This window comes from Leopardus geoffroyi, chromosome C2 (assembly GCF_018350155.1).
Source record: "Leopardus geoffroyi isolate Oge1 chromosome C2, O.geoffroyi_Oge1_pat1.0, whole genome shotgun sequence".
Taxonomy (NCBI): Eukaryota; Metazoa; Chordata; class Mammalia; order Carnivora; family Felidae; genus Leopardus; species Leopardus geoffroyi.
In genome coordinates, this window is record NC_059333.1 from 18565315 (window position 1) to 18584622 (window position 19308).

The window sequence follows — 19308 nt, forward strand, 5'->3', positions numbered from 1 at the left end:
ATCCTAGAAATGTAGAGACGAGTAAGACGTGACTCTTTCACGCTGCGGAAAAGGCTAGATCAGGGTTTTCTTCAACCTAGGGGCACTACTGACGTTTTGAGCCAGGTGATTCTCAGTTGGAGAAGGCTGGCGGAGGCTGCTTGGCGAGGGTTTAGTAACAAAGGCCACACCAAAGTCGTGGCAGTTAACTTTCCCTAGAACCTCGAGCCTCTACCCAGAAACAGTTCATGGAGCTCAAAAAGCAAGATGGCTCATGATCCGTGTGGGCTGAAAAGCCCTCCCTGGTAGAGCCGCACTGCACAGCTCAACAGCATCGGAAGGCGAGTGCCAAGTTAAAGCAGCTGTTTCCGAAGGTTGGCTTTGCGTGTGGATATTTGAGAGTTTTGCCTTCCTGAGGCCAGAGTAGCTTCGTGTGAGGTACACACTCCCATCAGTCGTTGCCTCTTTGGGAAAAAAGCCAGGCCTGTGAAACACCTTCTAGCAAATCTGAAAAAGGTACCTCCGTTCCAATTACTTAAAATTCTTATTACTTAGAATGATACACCGTGAGCAACTATGGTAATGTGCGAAGCCTGAATCTATATGCCGTCGAGTGTGTGTGCATGTGTGTGTGGTCACAGTTGTGTACTTCTCTTGCTTTCTTTGGACAAATTTGTTTTCTGTAAAAAAAAATTTTTTTAATGTTTATTTTTATTTTTGAGAGAGAGCACGAGCAGGAGAGGGGCAGAGAGGGAGAGAGACAGAATCCGAAGCAGGCTGCAGGCCCTGAGCCATCAGCACAGAGCCCGACGTGGGGCTCGAACCCACGAGCTGTGAGATCGCGACCTGAGCTGAAGTCGGAAGCTTAACTGACTGAGCCACCCAGACGCCCCTGGACAAATTTGTTTTAAAAGTTTAGCTTCCATAAACACTCCATGGTTCGATTTCTTGGTAGAACTTAAAATCTTTGCAACACCGTATAAAGGGGCAGGGTGTAGCCTTTGTGGCACGTTCTTTCTCTGTTTGAGGGCCGTTCCTCTGTGCACATGCGGGCAAGACTTCCCTGTGGCTCAGGAATGGATTAGTGATGCAAGACTGCGGAGCATCCTTTCCCCAGGTTACATAGACACCGCTCCACGAAGCGTGTGCTAGTTTTGAAACTTCAAATAACTTCCCATCACTCAAGGCAACGACGTGCAGATGGGTTGATCAACCATACTGAGTACGAGAACTCCTGCTGGGATGTGGGGCACAGGGAGGTGGTGGCCCAATAGGCCGTTTGCTGATGAACCAGGGAAGCGGTGACTGGAGCGTTTCTTTCCTTCCTCCGTTCCATTGGGACGAACTCGGGTTCTCCAGCATGATGTATTCTGACACCCGTTGCGGTTGGCTGGGAAGGTACTACAAACTCACTCCCCACCACCAGCACCCCATGTGTTGCCATCCTCGACATTCACAAGCCTCAGAGTTCTGTCCACCCCTGCTTCCGTTTTCTGCCTTCGCTGCCTGTTTTCCTCATGCGTGCTGTGCTTCTAGGCTTCTCCCCTGTCCCTCACCCCGGGCCCGGGTTCTCCACTATTGCATGGTAGGCACGGTGCTTTGGGCCCATGAAAATATTTCAATTTTTTTTTAGATGTTTATTTATTTTTTGAGAGGGAGAGACAGAGTGTGAGCGGGGGAGAGGCAAGAGAGAGAGGGAGACACAGAATCTGAAGCAGGCTCCAGGCTCTGAGCTGTCAGCACAGGGCCCGACGCGGGGCTCGAACTCACCAGCCATGAGATCATGACCTGAGCCTAAGTCAGATGCTTAACTGACTGAGCCACCCAGGCGCCCCAAAAATATTTCAATTTTAATTTCTTTTAAAATGAGAAGGGAAAGGGGGCACCTGGGTGACTCCATCTGTTAAGCATCTGCCTTGACTTTGGCTCAGGTCATGATCTCACAGTTCGTGAGTTTGAGCTCTGCATCCGGCTCTGAGCTGACAGCATGGAACCTGCTTGAGACTCTCTCTCTCTCTCTCTCTCTCTCTCCTCCCTCACTTTGTGCTCTTTCCCTCTCTCTCTGTCTCTCTTGCTCTCTTTCACAGAATAAACTTTAAAATCAGAAGGAAAAAAATGACTATAGTCAGGAATATATGGTAATGAATCTAGCCTGAATTACAATCACCTTTATGCAAACACAGCCTTAAAACATAAGTTTTAAATTTTTTTAAACACAGAGGGGCTGTTGCTCTCTGTGAAATGTGGCAATTGTTCTCCTTTGCTTTGGATATTATTTCAAATTCAAGGTCATGTATACCTAGCCCTGTCTTACCTTTCACACTTGCTCTCCCTATATTCCTCCCATGTCCATTTTCTGCTCCGGTCTTTGGTCTGCCTACTCCTTGCCAACTCTGTCCATCTCTTCCTTCTCCAAGTCAACCTAGTCACTGCTGTGTCACTTTAGCACCTTTTTCACTAGTGCGCGGGGCCTCCTCGTTTTTGTCTTCTTCGTTCACTTTGTCCACTGAAGTCAGGGATGTTTGGCTCCCCCCCCCCCCACCCCCGAGGCTTGCGTGTGATCGGTACCTGGGAAATGTTTATCTTCATATAAGGCATCAAGCCAGAACTTTCCTGAAACTTAACCCAGGAATCAAATTCTGAAACCTTCTCTGTTAGAAGTGAGAAGGACAAGTATTTGATAGCAATCAGCAAGTGCTGTTGAGCTTAGCTGTCCAACAAATAGTTTCTGTCTCCTCCTTGTAATATTTTCAGGTGTATTTTTTTACACTAGCCTTCACTTTAGGTGTCAGGTTACGTCGCAATCTCTGAGAATCCGTTTCATGCCGCTGAGGGCCTTCCGCTGCAGGAATGTTTTAAATAGTTGATTGGATGCTTTATGAAAGGAGTCTGGCCGCCCACACCGTTTGTGCAAATCTTGGAGTCTAGTGCGATAATCTGATTTTTTTTTTTTTTTTAATGCTGCCTGAATTGTAGAATGATACTCCTCTCAGGAATGGGTTACCGAAGAGTCAGGAAATTAACATTGAAGGTTACTGAGCCATAAGGATCACAAGCCACCTTGCTTTTTGCACCCTGTTGTTTTTTTTTCTTAGAGGAACTGGAGGTCCTCAAACAAGTCAGCCTGTGGCTAGTACCTGGGAGTAGGTAAAGACAGGCGTGTGGCTGCTGTATTTTCTTTTTTCCGCGTTAGGAAATGACTCTCCTGGTGCCACAGTAAAAACAATCTCATGGGTATCTAAGTTGGAATGTATTTTGTATTGTTCTATATGCCTTTGTCAATGATGATGGATTCTACACGCTGGTTATTACTGTTCGTGTTTTTCATGCCAGGCATTCCCTAATGCTTTCCATACTTGTTTATTCAGTGCTTGTGTGTGGGGAGAGAGAGAGGCAAGGGGGTCTCAGGTGGACAGTGAGGTACTGATGATTCAACGTAAGACTTTGTAGTTTCAGGATAATGTGAAACAAAAGCAATACGCTTTCAGTATAAACTGTACTTTTGAATTTGGATCTTCTCCCGGGTTGGCAGTCTGTGGTACAATCCTCTCTCGTGATCCTGGGTGGCAGCAGCCAGCCACAGCTCCCAGGGTAAACGGGGCAATCGCGAGAGTAAACAGCCGATACAATGACAACCATTCTGGTTTTCGCTTTCGGTACCGTGTTTAAGAAATTGCATATGAGGTAGTCAACACTTTAGTATGAAATAGGCCTGTGTTAGGCACTTTTGCCCAACTGTGGGCCAGTGTAAGTGGCAGCATGTTTAAGGGAGAATAGACTAAGTTATGATGTTCAGTAGGTTAGGTGTATTAAATGCACTTTCAACGTGAGATGTTTTGAATTTACAATGGGTTTATGGGGATGTAACCCCACTGTAAGTCAGGGAAGATCTGTAACTCATCTTGTTTGCATTTACATTGAAAAAAAAAAAAAGACTTGGGAATCCTCGTGCACACGCTTGAAGCATGTACACATTCTCTTCTGCTCTGACAGATAAAACTTAGGTGAATACTTACAGGGGGTACCATCAACTGCATCCTCGTAGTAATAGCACCATTTAGATGTTTTGTCACTGAAATTGACATTGGAAGTAAGTGGAAAAGTAAGGCTCCAAATACATACATATACATATACGTGTATATATATATATATATATATATATATATATATATATGTAGATAGATATATATACGTATATCTACACACACACACACACACACACACACACACATATATATTCTTTTGGTCCTGGCCTTCTATTGTTTCTGCAACATGTTTTTTAACATAGCCAAGAAAATAGAAACAGAGTCTTCACTTGACCTCCCTTCAGAATGATTTTCTCCTGGTATTGTAGTTCATAATGTTCTTTATTCTGATAGGAAAGGCAATTTGAACAATTCTCATTGTGAGTCTTGAGCTCCAGAAAGGGAAAGCTTCTTTGAGAATTGCCTTGGTGCCTTGTTTAAGAAGGATAATCTGCCTCTGCTTATCAAGCAAATAGCCTGAAACTTAAACCTTAAGTACTCTTCAGTGTTACAACCCTGGAGGAAAAGAAACAATCTTGGCTTACACTAAAAGTGGTGAGTTAACAGACTACAGTTTGAACAATGAGTAGGAATGCTGTTTGAATGTTATCGTAGCGTCTTCACATCAACTTAATACTCTCTCCGACTTTCTATTACATTTTGCAAAGCGGTTTTCTCCTATACCGAAAGTCCTAGTAATAAAAACACAATAAATAGCATGAGGCTTTTAAGCGGACCGGGAAGGTAGACGATAAGTAAATATTATGCAACTTTGGAAGGAAATAAACCAAAGGGCGTAATGTAAATATCTTCTCTGCATGTTAAAAATAAGGTACTTCATGTTCTCATTCTGAAACAGTTCGATAAATATTCTAAAAATAGCATTAAGTTTAAAGATCATGAATTCCCTGATGCCACTTGACATACAGATATTCAAATTCTTACCCCGTATAACATGCTTATTTATAATCTTTCTTGGTCCAGCAGACTGTAGGTGGCTTCTTATCTATGGGTAAACATGAAAGTATGTGTGAATGTGTATATGTATGAAGAGGTATGAACAGAAGTAAATGATAAGTGTCTGAATTCCTTGGTCTCAGCTTTCACAGAGCAAATTCTTTTATTCCCTCTTCTTTCTCTTCCTGTGTGCCTGATCTCCTCTGAACATGACTTGCTTTAAAGCTGTTTCAAAACACTTTGCATATAATTTGTTATTTATCATTCTCCCAATTAAGAGCCTCCTTGTTAATTGAAAGCAGTCTACTAATGGTGATGGCCAGTAGGTACCATTTTCTAGGACACGAGCTCATGGACCCCTGCTAACACATACAAGCCCCTTAAATTTGGCGCTTATATGACAGCAGGCCAACGGACTCGAGAGTGTTCTGAACACTCCACCTCAGGCTAGTAGGAAATCAGGTGGAAATGACTTCCTGGAGAGGTTAGCGAGGCTCTGGGGTTGATGTGTGCACCCCCTATCCCCCTGAGAGCTGTTCTGAGAGTGTAATGTAATTTGAAGGACAGTATTATATCTTTTAACTTACCTACGAAGTGAGCATTTTTGTAAGGAGGATCTGCAACCTTGTAAGTAGTTTTGTACCATTTTAGTACTAGAAGTTATAGAGCTATTAAAGGAGGTGGATAGTCTGGAATGTACCAGGACAAGATGTGTGTATACTGGCTCCTTCCCTAAGAACAGCCCAAGACCAAAGATCCCATTCACCACCTCTACCTGTTTTAGCTCCGTTGGTCTCTCTGCCTACATGGGGTTCACAGTCTCCTGAAGCCTGACACGTGATAGAGACTGTGAAGGAAAATAGGAATGTATTTCTGGGCTGACAAAGGGTAAAGGAATATGCCCATTCCCTCCCCACCCCCCCCCCCCCCCCCCCCCCGCCTCCTGCCCTCCGCGGTCGGTCAAATGGATAACTCTAAGATGCAGCCCTGTGGGCATGGCCCTCCTGTACATGTTCTAACTAATTGATAAACTGGCTCTGTTTATAAATCCACAACCTGTTCTGGAAGCTCGTTTTCCATTTTTTCCCACCAGCTACAGTTTGTTCAGAAGCTTCCTATTCTTTTCTCCCCATCTAATGATCCCTTGGGACTGTTTCTTCTATGCCAAACACGACCGACGAGTGGGTCAATAATGCAGCGGGAAAAGGAAAAAGAAAATAAAAGAAGTAAACGGTTTTTACATTTGCACTCACTTGTACCTTAAGCAAGTTAGCCTGAGCCCTGTGCCTCAGAATATCCATTGCAGCACTACAGATAAAGTGCTATCAATAAAGTCCACCTTAGAGCTGTATCATTAGACAGTGATGAATAGGGTATTGGATAAAAGATACAGATAAGTGCTTCTGCTGGATGATGAGTGAGGTATCACAAATACCACGTCAACATCCAGAGTCCCGTATCAAAGAGAGAAATGACCCCCAGGAATAGTCCTGACTATTTAGCTTGCAGATTATATGGGGATAGTATATTCCCAGGTAACGTGATAAATTATATCTAGAACTCATAAGTATTCTACTTTACTTGTCTGTGTGCACTAAACCCGGGCGATACGGAGGCTTTAACTTCAGGACTTGTTTGGTGCCATGTGGGAGAAATCTGGTATGATCTCAGTGTGAGGTATTGAGCGACGTAAGTGCTTGTTTCCATGTTCCCAAACTCCATGCGTCCTCGTTTTTCTTCCACACCTCTACCTTCTTGAGGGGGCTGCTCCGGGCTCTGCGTGGCAAGTATCCACAACTGCTTGTGTTCATACTGCTTGGTGGGGTGTGATCTTCGTGTTTAGTGATGAAATTTGCATGTTCTTTGCTGGGAGAAGTATAATTAGAACACGATTTTGCATTCACACAGCCACGTGTGAAATGTGAGCCAGAAGCCTTGTCTATTCAATAACCTTAGACTGTTTTCATTAAAATACTTCCCTTTAAAAACCTATTGAGTGAAAACCAAATACATTTAATTAAAAAAAAAAAAAATCTGTCCTTAAACAAAGTGTCATTTACAGAGATACAAAGAAAAAGAAAGAAAAGATTTAGAAGCCCACAAAATCAGATTTAAAGATAGCAGCAATCGATTGCTATCTTCTTAAAAGCTTCGCTGCATGTACGTAGAGCATCTTATTTACGCCTTAGTTTTTAGCTCTAGGAGATAAAGCAAAGAGAATATGGCTCGTATGCCACAGCTAAGCCATTGTTTTATCTCATCCCTATCTCATATCAAATATTCATCAGGTTCCTGGATATAAATGTGCTGGTCTGGGCCAACGGAACTAATTGAAGTCCTCGCTTTCCAAGACTTGATAAAAAAGACTGAGAGGAAGTGATAGGAGTGCAGTAAGATTAATTAAAGAAAATGGGTAACATGTTGACATGAATATTTCATTACAGTTTTTTTTTTTTTTCTTTTCAATTCTGCATTGGCTTGTGCCTGACATGGTTAGGGTGGCACTGTCCAATAGAAATGTAACTGTGGGGCGCCTGCGTGGCTCAGTTGGTTAAGCGTCAGACTCTTGATTTCGGCTCAGGTCGTGATTTCATGATTGTGAGATCTAGCTCTGTATTGGCCTCTGTGCTGGGCACGGAGCCTGCGTGGGATGCTCTCTGTCCCTTTCTCTCCGCCCCTCCACTGCTTGCACTCTCTTTTTCAAAAATATAACGTGATCACATATGTAATTAATTCTAGGAGCCACATTTTAAGAAAGTAAAGAAACTATTGGAGTTAATTAAAAAAAATTTTTTTTAATGTTTATTTTTTTATTTTTGAGAGAGAGCGAGCGAGAGAGAGAGCGCCAGTGTGAGCAGGGCAGGGGCAGAGAGAGGGAGTCACAGAATCTGAAGCAGACTCCAGGCCCTGAGCTGTCAGCACAGAGCCAGACGCGGGGCTCGAACCCACAAACTGTGAGACCATGACCTGAGCTGAAGTCGGACGCTCAACTGACTGAGCCACCCAGGCGCCCTGGAATTAATTTTAATAATATCCTTTTATTTGACCCAATGATTATCATCTGGCATGTGAAAATTATTAATGAAGCAGTTTACAACATAATCCTTCATACTAAGTCACCACAATCTCCACTGGCACACTAAATTTACCTCAGAAAATTTTGAGAAGAGTTGATAAAATTTACACTCAAAAAGTGGATTTGCTTATTCAAGTTGTAAACATCCTTAGAAGTTTCTCTATAATAGGATTCATTGGGCTTGAAAATTTTTTAATTTACATCAATTACAGTGAAATCAAATGAAAAATCGAGTATCTTCCATTCAAACAGCTGGTGTTCACCCTTAACCGGTTCAGGCTACTCAACAGTATAGTCATTTTCTTGAGACCTGTGTTAAGTATGTGGTACCAGAAGGGATCAAAGGTGTTCGAGGGTACAGGGTAGTAAGGCCCATAGGCTAACAACAGGAAAGACAGCAGAAAAGCAAATCTGGGGAGAGACCAGTGTTCCACAAGCTGTGTGAAGCTCAAATCCAGATTTAGAGGGGGAGGTGCCCAGCTACGAGGGGTTCACACAGAATTTTGTTTGAGCACAAGATCCTACTGCTTTAACCTTCTGCAAACTTCTAACCTCTTCCACCTTCCCACCCCATGGAGCAGCCTCCTCTGAAACTCTTGACAGATGGTTTTCCATCCACCTGAGTGGCTCCTTGATGAGATAGGTGCTCGCCGTCTGCTTGATGTCCCTTCTCAGCCACTCCCCATCACTGTTGTCATATTGATAGACTTGTCCTTGTGATGTTCCTTCAGATGTTGGCTTCCAGGTTTATCTTTTCTTATTTTCTCTAAAGTTGCCTGATTGGGGGGCGCCTGGATGGCTCGGTCGGTTGAGCAGCCAGCTTCGTCTCAGGTCATGATCTCACAGGTCATGTGTTCAAGCCCCGTGTCGGGCTCTGTGCTGACAGCTCAGAGCTTAGAGCCTGCTTCAGATTCTGTCTCTGTCTCTCTCTCTCTCTGCCCCTTCCTGCTCACGTGTTCTCTCTCCCTCTCCCCTCTCTCTCAAATATAAATACACATTAAAAAAAATAAATTAAAAAAAAAGTTGTCCCATTGAGGCACCTGGGTGGCTCAGTGGGTTAAGCATCTGACTCTTGGTTTCAGCTCAGGTCATGATCTCGTGGTTTGTGAGTTCAAGCTCCTGTAAGGTTCTGCACTGACAGCTCAGAGACTGTTTGGGATTCTCTCTCCCTTGCTCTCTGCTCCTCTCCTGCGCGCGCGCTCTCTCTCTCTCTCTCTCTGTCTCTCAGAAAAATATTTTAAAAATTATAAAAGAAAATAAAGTTCCCGAATAAAATTTTGTTTCCCTTGTCAACCTTAAAACTAAACCAGCAAAATGGGTTCATTTGGGAATAGCAGAGGAATTGCATCTTGGGACACACAAGCTGTGGCAAACCAAAGGAGATCAAAGGATGGGAACTGTTACTTCATATAGAGAAAAGAGGGAAGTTGGGAGGGGCTGCTTTGAGTAAAAGTCCTTGGAAGGAAAGCAAGAGTTCAGAGTGGTGATGGTTTCTCAGTGGCTGAGCTGGGGAATTTTCTTATTGGCTGCGCTTGTTGCTAGGCAAGGAGAAATTCCTCCTCCTGCTGGGGTAGCAAAGTAAGCTTTTTCCTGTTGGGCATGCGAGGTTCCTCTCTTCCTGTCCGTCTGCAATTGAAGACTATCCATAGTGTGTTAGTTAGACCTCTCCTTTCTGGCCTTCCGACTCAGTTTTAGATGAGGTGTCCTTTATTCAATTGCACACCCTCTGGAGGAATCTTTTTTAAAAAATTTTTTTAATGTTTGTCTAAAAATGTGAATACGTCCTTGTAGATGTGAATTGGCACAGCAAAATTTGCCCTGATCATCTGGAGCCTTGTATTTGTAAAACATAAAAAAGAATGAGTTAGCTTGTTCCCCCGCACCCCCCCCCCCTTTCATTTTCATGTCTTAAAACCTGTGGAAGTTTTTCTTACAGAACTGCTCCCCAGCTGTGCCTTTCCTGTCCTGCACTTACTTCAAAGAATTATTTCAAGCAAAAATACAGGATATTGTATATACTTAAAAAATTCAGTTTGAAAAAGTTTCTACCTTCTGAAATAATTTTGAGCCCTGATTCTATTACTTAGTATTTTAGTATTCCTATCAAATACATGCCTGTATTAGTTTCTGTTGCAACAGTAATGGTGCAAAGCCACAACCCACCCCAAAATTCAGTGGCTTAAAATAATAACCCTTTTAATGTAGCTCGGGCCTATGGGTCCACTGATCTTGGCTGAGTTTGGACAGATTTGGTAGAAAATAGTAAAACTTAGGAAATTGAACATGTATAGAATTGTTCTTGTGTCAAAAATGGAGAGGAGTACTCTCTCTCTCAAAAAGAAATGAACATTAAAAAAATTAAAAAAAAAACAAAACCGGGGCACCCAGGTGGCTCAGTCAGTTAAGCATCCGACATTTCGAGGTTCATGAGTTCAAGCCCCAAGTCAAGATCTGTGCTGACAGGTGGCTCAGTCAGTTAAGCATCCGACATTTCGAGGTTCATGAGTTCAAGCCCCAAGTCAAGATCTGTGCTGACAGTTCAGAGCCTGGAGCCTGCTTCTGATTCTGTGTCTCCTCTCTCTCTGCCCCTCCCCCACTCTCTCTCTGTCTCAAAAATAAGTAAAACATTAAAAAACATTTTTTTTAATACAATGGAGAGGAGTAATAGAATTTAAATGTTCTGTGTTGCATTATGTACTGAACGCTCATGTGCCCTAGCTGTCAGAACTAGTAGAAATTATACTGGAAAACTGTCCATTTGTTATCATCAAATTTCTTCACAATGAACGTCATTCAAACCAGCATCTATGAGAAGCCCAGTTTCAAGGTCTTCCAGCTGGTTAGCAATAGGACTTAAATGCATTAAGTCTAGAATGAGAATTTAACAAAGCACTGTCATTTGAAATTTCCTTTAATTGATCTCCATCAGTAAACCACGTGTGTGTGCATGCGTGTTTACTGCTATCCCTAGCTAGCTGGATAGTATGTTTATATACAGGGATATGCGTATATCCCTGAAAATATAGATGAAGTAAGGTAAGGATGGATGCGCATACGTTAACAGTTGGAATGTTGGGGATTCTGGGCCCCTGCTTTGTAGATTCAGTTGGCTGCTTCCGTCTTAAGGAAAGAACAAATTTAGGAGGAAGTTTTCATTTGCATTTCAAGGGAGATTCCAAACATTACGCTAGGTTCTAGTAATTTAAATTTAAGAAATGCAGATTAAACACTTACACTGTGGATTTGCTCCCCCCTTTTACTTCCTCGAAGAATAATATTTTAAAAAGCCGGTAACAAAGAACCACAAAATATTACTGCCATCGTGGGAAAAAGTTGTTTGAAAATAATATTCAAGATTTAAAAATAAAAAAGGCTTTGAGAACTAGTAGAAGGGATGCCAGCTGGCTTAGTATGAAGAAAAGCAAGCATAGGCTGTGGAGTAACAGACTTGATTAGACTCCTAGGCAGGTTTTGAGCTTTTCTGATTATTTAAGCAGGTGTGAAAGGGACTATCTCGGTTTTTCTCAAATGAGATCATGAAAGGAAAGGCCTAAGTAGATGCTTGGATTTTTGCCCCTTCCCCTTTTCCAATCTCCCGGTTCACAAGGTCAAGGCTGATAAGACAGCAATGCTGAGTGAAAATAGTATGAAGATGTGATAACTGTGTGTTTTTTGTTGGGCGACTATATAAAACATACCAGTGAAACTTACAAGGAAAGACTGAATTAAAGGGATAAACGATTTCTACATCAAAATGACCTTAAAAAGAATTTTTGAGGGGCGCCTGGGTGGCTCAGTCAGTTAAGCGTCCGACTTCAGCTCAGGCCATGATCTCACACTCCGTGGGTTCGAGCCCTGCGTCGGGCTTTGTTCTGACAGCTCAGAGCCTGGAGCCTGCTTCAGATTCTGTGTCTCCCTCTCTCTCTGCCCCTCCCCTGCTCATGCTCTGTCTCTCTGTGTCTCAAAAATAAATAAAAACATTTAAAAAAAATTAAAAAAAATTTTTTTGACTATTACCAATGTAAGTACATTAGACAAATATAGGGCATAGTATATATGATATATATGGTATATATAAGCATGCAGTCTAAATATACTACATATCAAATATAAAACATTTACTGTTTAGGACTAAATGGGCATTAATTAGATAGTTATTTTTTAGGCATATAGTTTGATTGCCATCTATGAAGCGCTATTTTTTTTTTTAATTCCAGTATTATAGCTGTTCTAGACAATGGACATCGCTCTTTCTTGGGCCTGCCTAAAATTCATGCTTTAAATGTTGATAATTTAATTTCGTGGGTACGGAATAACAAAGGTTTCTGTTGAGAGAGCTCCTGATACTGGCCACAAGCAGCAAGAATTATTTACTGGACTTGCTATGAAATGGAAGGGGCTTGGGGCCTGGTTTAGAATCTCCGTCTTTTGGGCAGAGAGAAAAGCTTGATATTGTCAAATGACAAAACTAAAACATTTTGGGTTATGAGTTTGATGTCCTTCAAAAGAAAAGAGCCCATGAATTGGGGGAGCACTGTGTTACCAGGGATTTGGGGAAAGAAAGAGTTTTAAAGAGCTTTAGAAGAGGCAATTTGGAAACAGGCATAATTGGCCGAAGTGGGAAATTTCCTTATAAAGCTAGCAGGTCATCTTTTCGAAGGTAAAGTAAACTAGGTAAAGCTTAGTTGGCACATTGTGAATGGTGTACGTTAAAATTCCCGGACAGGTGTTTTCCCTTAAGTGCCAGCTGATTTAGGTTTAGATTTGTGCTGTGGGCCCCAGCCACTGGGGTGGTCTCCATTGTGTGGGTCCCTATATAAGAATTAACTTTATCCATATCAACAGAGACGATGTACTCCTCAAAGAGGGATAACTTGTCATTTGAAGCCAGGTCAACAGTGTTCCAAAAAGAATGTCAGATTTTGGGGTGCCTGGGTGGCCTTGTCTTTTAAGCGTCTGACTCTTGATCTCAGCTCAGGTCTTATATCAGGGTCATGAGTTTAAGCCCTGTGTTGGGCTCTGAGCTGGGCATGAAGCCTGCTTTAAAAAAAAAAAAAAAAAAAAAAAGTCAAATTTCAAGGAGTGAAATCTGCAGATTAGTTCCCAGAAAGAATGTTTTCTGTCTTGCGGCAAATCATTGTTAGCCTGAAACTGGAGATCTGAAATAATTGTGCAGCAGACGGTGGGTGTAATGAATTCGTCTACTCTCCACACAGGTAGATCAAAACTGTGTACAGTTTCTATAATCACATTTCGTTTTTCCGTATGCGTTGACTGGCCTCTCCGTTCTTTCCCCCGGCAAATACATGCACCCACACACAGGGGGCAAAAGCTAGGAAAATTTCAATTTTCTGTTTTAATTTGAGAGTCATCCTGGTCATGTAAACAAAACCTCGATGGAGTAGGCCCAACCCCCGCCCTTTGGTCTTCGTGACACTGTGGCCTTAGATGAATCCTTATCAGAGCCTTTTCCTTCTCTTTAGAATTGGAATGGGTGATTTTACAGATTCTTCAGTTCTAGGAATCTTAATTTCAATGTCCCATTGCCCTCTTTTAGACACAAAATGGGCAATTGCGGATGTTATGGTTCTGCTTATGATTTTGGGGGAGGGGGGGGTTATTTCAAGGGAATAGTCTTTTCCTTTGGAGAATGCGAATTTATGTTAAGTGTAAACATACTGAGTTTCCCCTTGAAAGGGGTTCACTCTCACATCCCCTCCATTGTGATTCTAGGGAACAGTTATAATTACATTGAACATGGAAAAATCTGAATGTTTTAAAAGTAAACTTAAAGTAATTTTGTGGGGTATAATTGAGTTATGCCCAGGTTAAGGGAAAACTGTGTTTACGTGAGGAAACCTTGCATGTGATAGAAACGGTATCGCTGTGTGCTTTTAAAAAGACACTGTACAAGAATCCGGGGCCCCGGGGGAAATCGTGAACTGATTAAATAGGACGGTATGAGGCTGGCCATTCAGACCAGTGAGAAGTCCGTTTAAATGCAGAAACCAGATGGTTTTCATTAGCCACAACCCCTAAAATTATATAAATCCACGGATGCAACTAAGCTATGGATCCCTGCCCTCTTCTTGCCAAGCAGGACTTTTCAGCCAGCAAAACAGAGCGTTCCTTGTTCCCTTTCCCTTTTAGTCAGGACTGCGTGGGAGCATGTCTGCCAAGCCAGCTCTATAAGGAATTTTGATCTCCTTGATGATAATAAAGAGAGAAACTTTTTTGGGAAAGGGAACACCCAGTGTGAAAGACTGCAGGGGACCTTGTTGGAGAAGCTGGCTTTGCCCTTGCAAAGTGCATCAGTTCTTGGTGTAGGTTTCCAGGTTCACCTTCACCGATGGGCTAAACTAGGTAAATATGTTTCTTTCTGTTTAATTTCCCTGTAAGCCCTTTTAAACCCCTTTTCTAGCTAACTTGCCTTGAAAGTCCATTTTCACTTCAGTATCCTATATACTAAGGCCCTACAGTATTTTTCTGGTAGCCAAGGATTGTTTTTAAAAGATTTACAGCATTTTTAGGTCGTTAGGTCTCTGTCGTTCAGACATCCTGTGACAGACAGGCTGTTGCTTTTGAGGCAGCGTGTGGATGCACCTTTGTTTTAGCCAGTTATTTTGTTCATTGTCACTGAACACTGTTTTCCCATGGGAAAGCGTCTCTGGTCTTATGATGTCAGTGGAAAGTCATTCCATTTACAAGAATTATCTTCATTTTCAGTCTCTCAGAAATGCGTGCACCACGAATGGCCAGTTATGCCAGGGTTCCAGTCTTGTAGGTGTTACCTTGGATTTCCACAAAGTAACCTTAAGTTACCTTAGTGTTCAAATGAAAACAAAATTAAAATACAATCATTATTTAAGTGGCTGTATTTCCCATCTACTAGAATTTTGTATTTCTTTTCTGTTTAAAGGAGTAAAGTTTTTTTTTAAATTAATTAATTGTTTATTTACTTTGAGAGAGAGTGTGTGCACATGCAGGGGAGGGGCAGAGAGAGAGGGGGAAGGAGAGAGAGAGAACCCCAAGCAGGCTCTGCACATCAGTGCAGAGCCCGACATGGGGCTTGCACCCACAAACCTTGAGATCATGACTTGAGCCAAAACCAAGCGTTGGACACTTCACCGACTAAACCACCCAGGCACTCCAAAAGGAAGAATATTTCTTTTTAGGATGACTTTGACAGACTATGCATTTTCACTGGCAGCAAATGACTTCCTCTAGGACCAGATGATTTCAGTTTTAAGACTGCCCATGTTAACAGGTCCTGAATTGGACGTTGTGTATAATTTAATAAGCCACTTTTTAAGGCTTCATTCAGAAAAAGGGATTTGAGTAAAACTGTCAGGCCCTTAGATGATGGCTCAGTATTCTCTCCTGTGTGACCATCTTGGCTGGCGATGGTTTCCCTCTGGCTGGATGCCAGAGAGGGGATTGCTTTTGGCAGCCGGGCTTTGTTTCTTAAATCCATTATTTAATGCAGGTGAGGATCCTTATGGGTTGTTCTTCTTTTAATTAACAGAGCCAGGAAAATGTTACTTAAAACATGGAATTCTTTGCAGGTGGGCTTCAATAAGAAGAGAAAAGCTTCTTGTTCTGTTTGCATTTCCCAGCTAATTGCTGTGATCTCGTACACAGCTGGTATTGCTTTGGGAGAGAATTTTTGCCCGAGAAACGTGTTTCTGTGAATTGAGTATTAATTTGTGAAGGGCCTCTTGTAATGTCAAATGTAACAGATGTATACATACCGCCAATTTTGTAATTTCTAGTATAATAATTTGCCCTAATTATTGAGGAATCAGTTTGAACTATTAAACAATGTCCACCGTCAGCAAATGGAGCATGTTAATGGTCATGACTCACCATAGTTATTTTTTAAAGTTAAGATTAGATCTCATCTGGGGGCATGTGGGTGGCTCAGTCAGTTAAGCATCCGACTTTGGCTCAGGTCATGATCTCGTGGTTTGTGAGTTCAAGCCCCGCATTGGGCTCTCTGCTGTCAGTATAGAACCTTCTTCAGATCCTCTGTCTCCCTCTCTCTGCTCCTCCCCTGCTTGTTCTTTCTCTCTCTCAAAATAAATAAATGCATATTAAAAAAAAAAAAGATTAGATCTCATCTAATGGAAAATCCAAAAGGAACTGAAACACGTATCTTCTGGCCTTAACTGCCGTTGTTCAATGAAAGAGATCATAAGGCAATTAAAAATGTTTTCCAGTAATATGATAGAGCCATAATCCATTCATTTGAGATGCGAGAAAGATTACCACCATTTGGTAGTGGGCTTGTGCAAACACACACGCCGATGGCCTCAAAATAACTATAAAGTCAGAAAGAGGGAAGGATGACAAAGTGCAGAATGGAAGAAATAAAAAAGAAGAAGTCAAGGTAGGAACAAAGGAAACACATCTACTCAATGTGTTTGTCCCGTAGGATGACGTTGTCTCAGCCTGCCAGGGACTTTCCCAGTTTCAGTACTTAAAAGTCTTGCATCCTGGAAACCCCACAGTCCCAGGCCAACTGGGGTGGGTGGACACCCTGTTGTCAAGGCAAGGATTTGGCCTGATTTACCGCTTTGTTCCCAGAACTAGTTCAGTGCCTAGCACGTGTTGGGTCCTCATAAAGAAATGTTAATTGCTGTCCTTTACAACTGTTGTGGTTGCATTGGAGTCACCTCTCTGCAGCGAGGGGTTCGAAGAGATCATGAAGACTTTTGTAAGGAAGGTAGAAGAGAAGCGACCCCCCCCTCCCCATCTTTAGGAATGTCTTCTGCTATGGAATTGCAGGCTTGTGAGTTAGTAATGGGATAATCAAAGGGGTAAGGAGACCTCTGATCATTCCAACAGAGTCCGAGGGAAAAGACTCACAAGGAAGAATTCGTCAATGGCAAAGAAGTTGAAAAGCAACAGGTACTGAAGAAAAAGCCTATTTGGTTTCTGCAGAGGTCCTATGCAACCTTTGAGAAGGCAATCTGAGTTGATGGGTGGAATGTAAAGCAGACAGCAGGGGGTCTACGGGGCAGGCGAGAAGGTGGTGTCAGTTGAGTGTTGAAATCACCAGCTCATATAATTTGTTGGAAGAAATGGGAGGAAGATAGTTCTTCTAGAGAAGGGACAGGGAAATGACGGCCCATTGGCCGAATCTGGCAGACTGCCTGCTTTGTAAATGCAGTTTTGTTGTAAAACAGCCACACCCATTTGCGTGTTGTCCGGAGGGTTGAGTCGTCACAGCAGAGACTGGCTCACAAAACGTAAGATATTTACTATCTGGCCCCCAGCAGAAGAAATTTATTCACCCTCTGCTCTGGAGGATAAGAGAATGGAGGAAGTTTTGTGGGGGTTTTTTTGTTGTTTTTTTTTTTTTTTTTTTTTTTGTCGTTTGCTTTTTTCAGTAGAGGAGATCAAAGGCTATTTGTGGATGCCTCATGGGCCTGGAAAAGAAAAGAGCTTGTTAGGTATCTGCTGCTGTGTAGCAGGTTACCCCAAACTTAATGATTTAAAAAAAACAAACAAAACAAACATTCAGTCTCTCAGTTTCTGCGGGTCAGGAATTTGGGAGTGTCTTCTGGGTGGTTCTGGCTCCAGGTTTCAGTCATGCCAGCCAGGACTGCAGTCATGAAGGCTTGATGTGGCTGTAGGCTGTTGACACGGAGGCCTTGGTTCCACATCTCCTTACGTGGGCCCCTCCGTAGAGCTGCCTGAATGTCAGCACAACATGGCAGCTGACCTTCTCCCAACGCGAGGGATCCCAGAGAGCAAGAAAGACGCCGGGGTGCCTTTTTTGACCTTTCCTTGGAAGTCACATATTATTTTTTGCCATATTCTCTTTGTTGCACAGACAGACTTCTACGCATTAGTGGATAGCACTGACAAGAGCTTGAACACCAGGAGGCAGGGATCCTTGGGGGCCTTGTTGGAGGCCGGCTGCCACAGGGAGAGAGAGTGGCACTGAAGTGTTCTTGAGGAGAAGGTACAGAATGAAGGGCACTTTTACTGGCGAGGATGTAGAAGCCTGTAGTGAACAGATTGTGGAGAGTCTGAGGTACAGAGAAATTTTGAGCCAGCAAGGGGGAAATTCATTCACTAAAATAATTACCAACTGTGCTGGGGGATCAATAGTCTCTGTGTTCAGTTAGAGATAAGTTACCAAGATTCTGCCAAGACTGGAGATCTTGGGGACAAGGAATGAGTTGGAGCAGAGTAAAGTATCACGGGGAATCCAGTGGTGATTTCATTACTAGATTGTACATGCCCTGAAGGCAAGGCTTATATTTTACGTATGAATAAGTAAATTTTATATATTAAAAATATCTTTATAAGCTTCATAGTCTCTAATACAGGGCCTTACCTATAGGTGCCTGATTACTGTTTGCCTTTCTTGCAGTGTCATTATCTTCCTCCTTACTTCAATAAAATTGGCAAAATTTGTATTCTGATTTTTAGAATCAAGGTTTTGAACTTCCTCCTCTGCCCTCAGGAAAGCTGTGAAACTTAAGTTTGTGGAGCATTCTCCTTAGACTGCTTTTTGCATCTGTTGGAGAATGAGCCTCCCAGGTTCCGGCTTGGAAATTGTGGGAGGTGTGCAAGGGGCCCAGCTCTTCTTGTTGATGACCCGATGCCGTGGCCTCAGCTGCTGTTTTGTTCCATCTGGCAATGTCGAGGCCAAATTCTGTTTGGTATGCCTTACAGAGTACAATTAGACATGGAGAAAATGTTACCTGAAATATGATTCTAGAGATTCTGCCAGGAGCTCTTGCACTCAGGTCTGTGATGGGTCTCAGCTGGGTTCAGTGCAAGATTGTTTTTTTCTTTTTTAAACAACAGATCTTCTGCTGTGGTTGGACAAAATATATATGAAGATGACTAGAACGGACAGATGTTTGATCTATTTTTACATTTCTGTGGGAAGAAATGTCAAGAAGCTATTTCTTAACTGAAATCTCTCAGTGCAATTTTAGTATTTTGTTTTTTATTCCCTCCTGTGAACAATTTTTAGAAATGATACGCTTTATTATAGAATCCTCCAGTCCTTGGCTGCATGAATGGCTTCTGGTGACAGTTAACTCTTCTTGACACGGGTCTCACACGCTTCCTCAGCAGCTGGCTTTAACAAAGGAGGAATTACTTTGCTTAATGTGTCTTTTGATTCCCTGGTTTCCAATAACGCTTTTACTCCTGTGGATTTTTTTTTTTTTTTTTTTTTTTTTTTATCCCTTGCTGTTATCTCTCTTCTTGGCGTTTCCCTTTTTAAAATATTTATTTGAAAAAAAA

The 19308-nt window shown here is 42.4% G+C and overlaps 1 protein-coding gene across 8 annotated transcripts in view; it reads left to right on the forward strand.

Moving 5' to 3' along the window:
• LOC123610674 (amyloid beta precursor protein) overlaps positions 1 to 19308 on the forward strand; it is a 278796-nt gene that overhangs the window by 43343 nt on the left and 216145 nt on the right. The window lies entirely within an intron of this gene.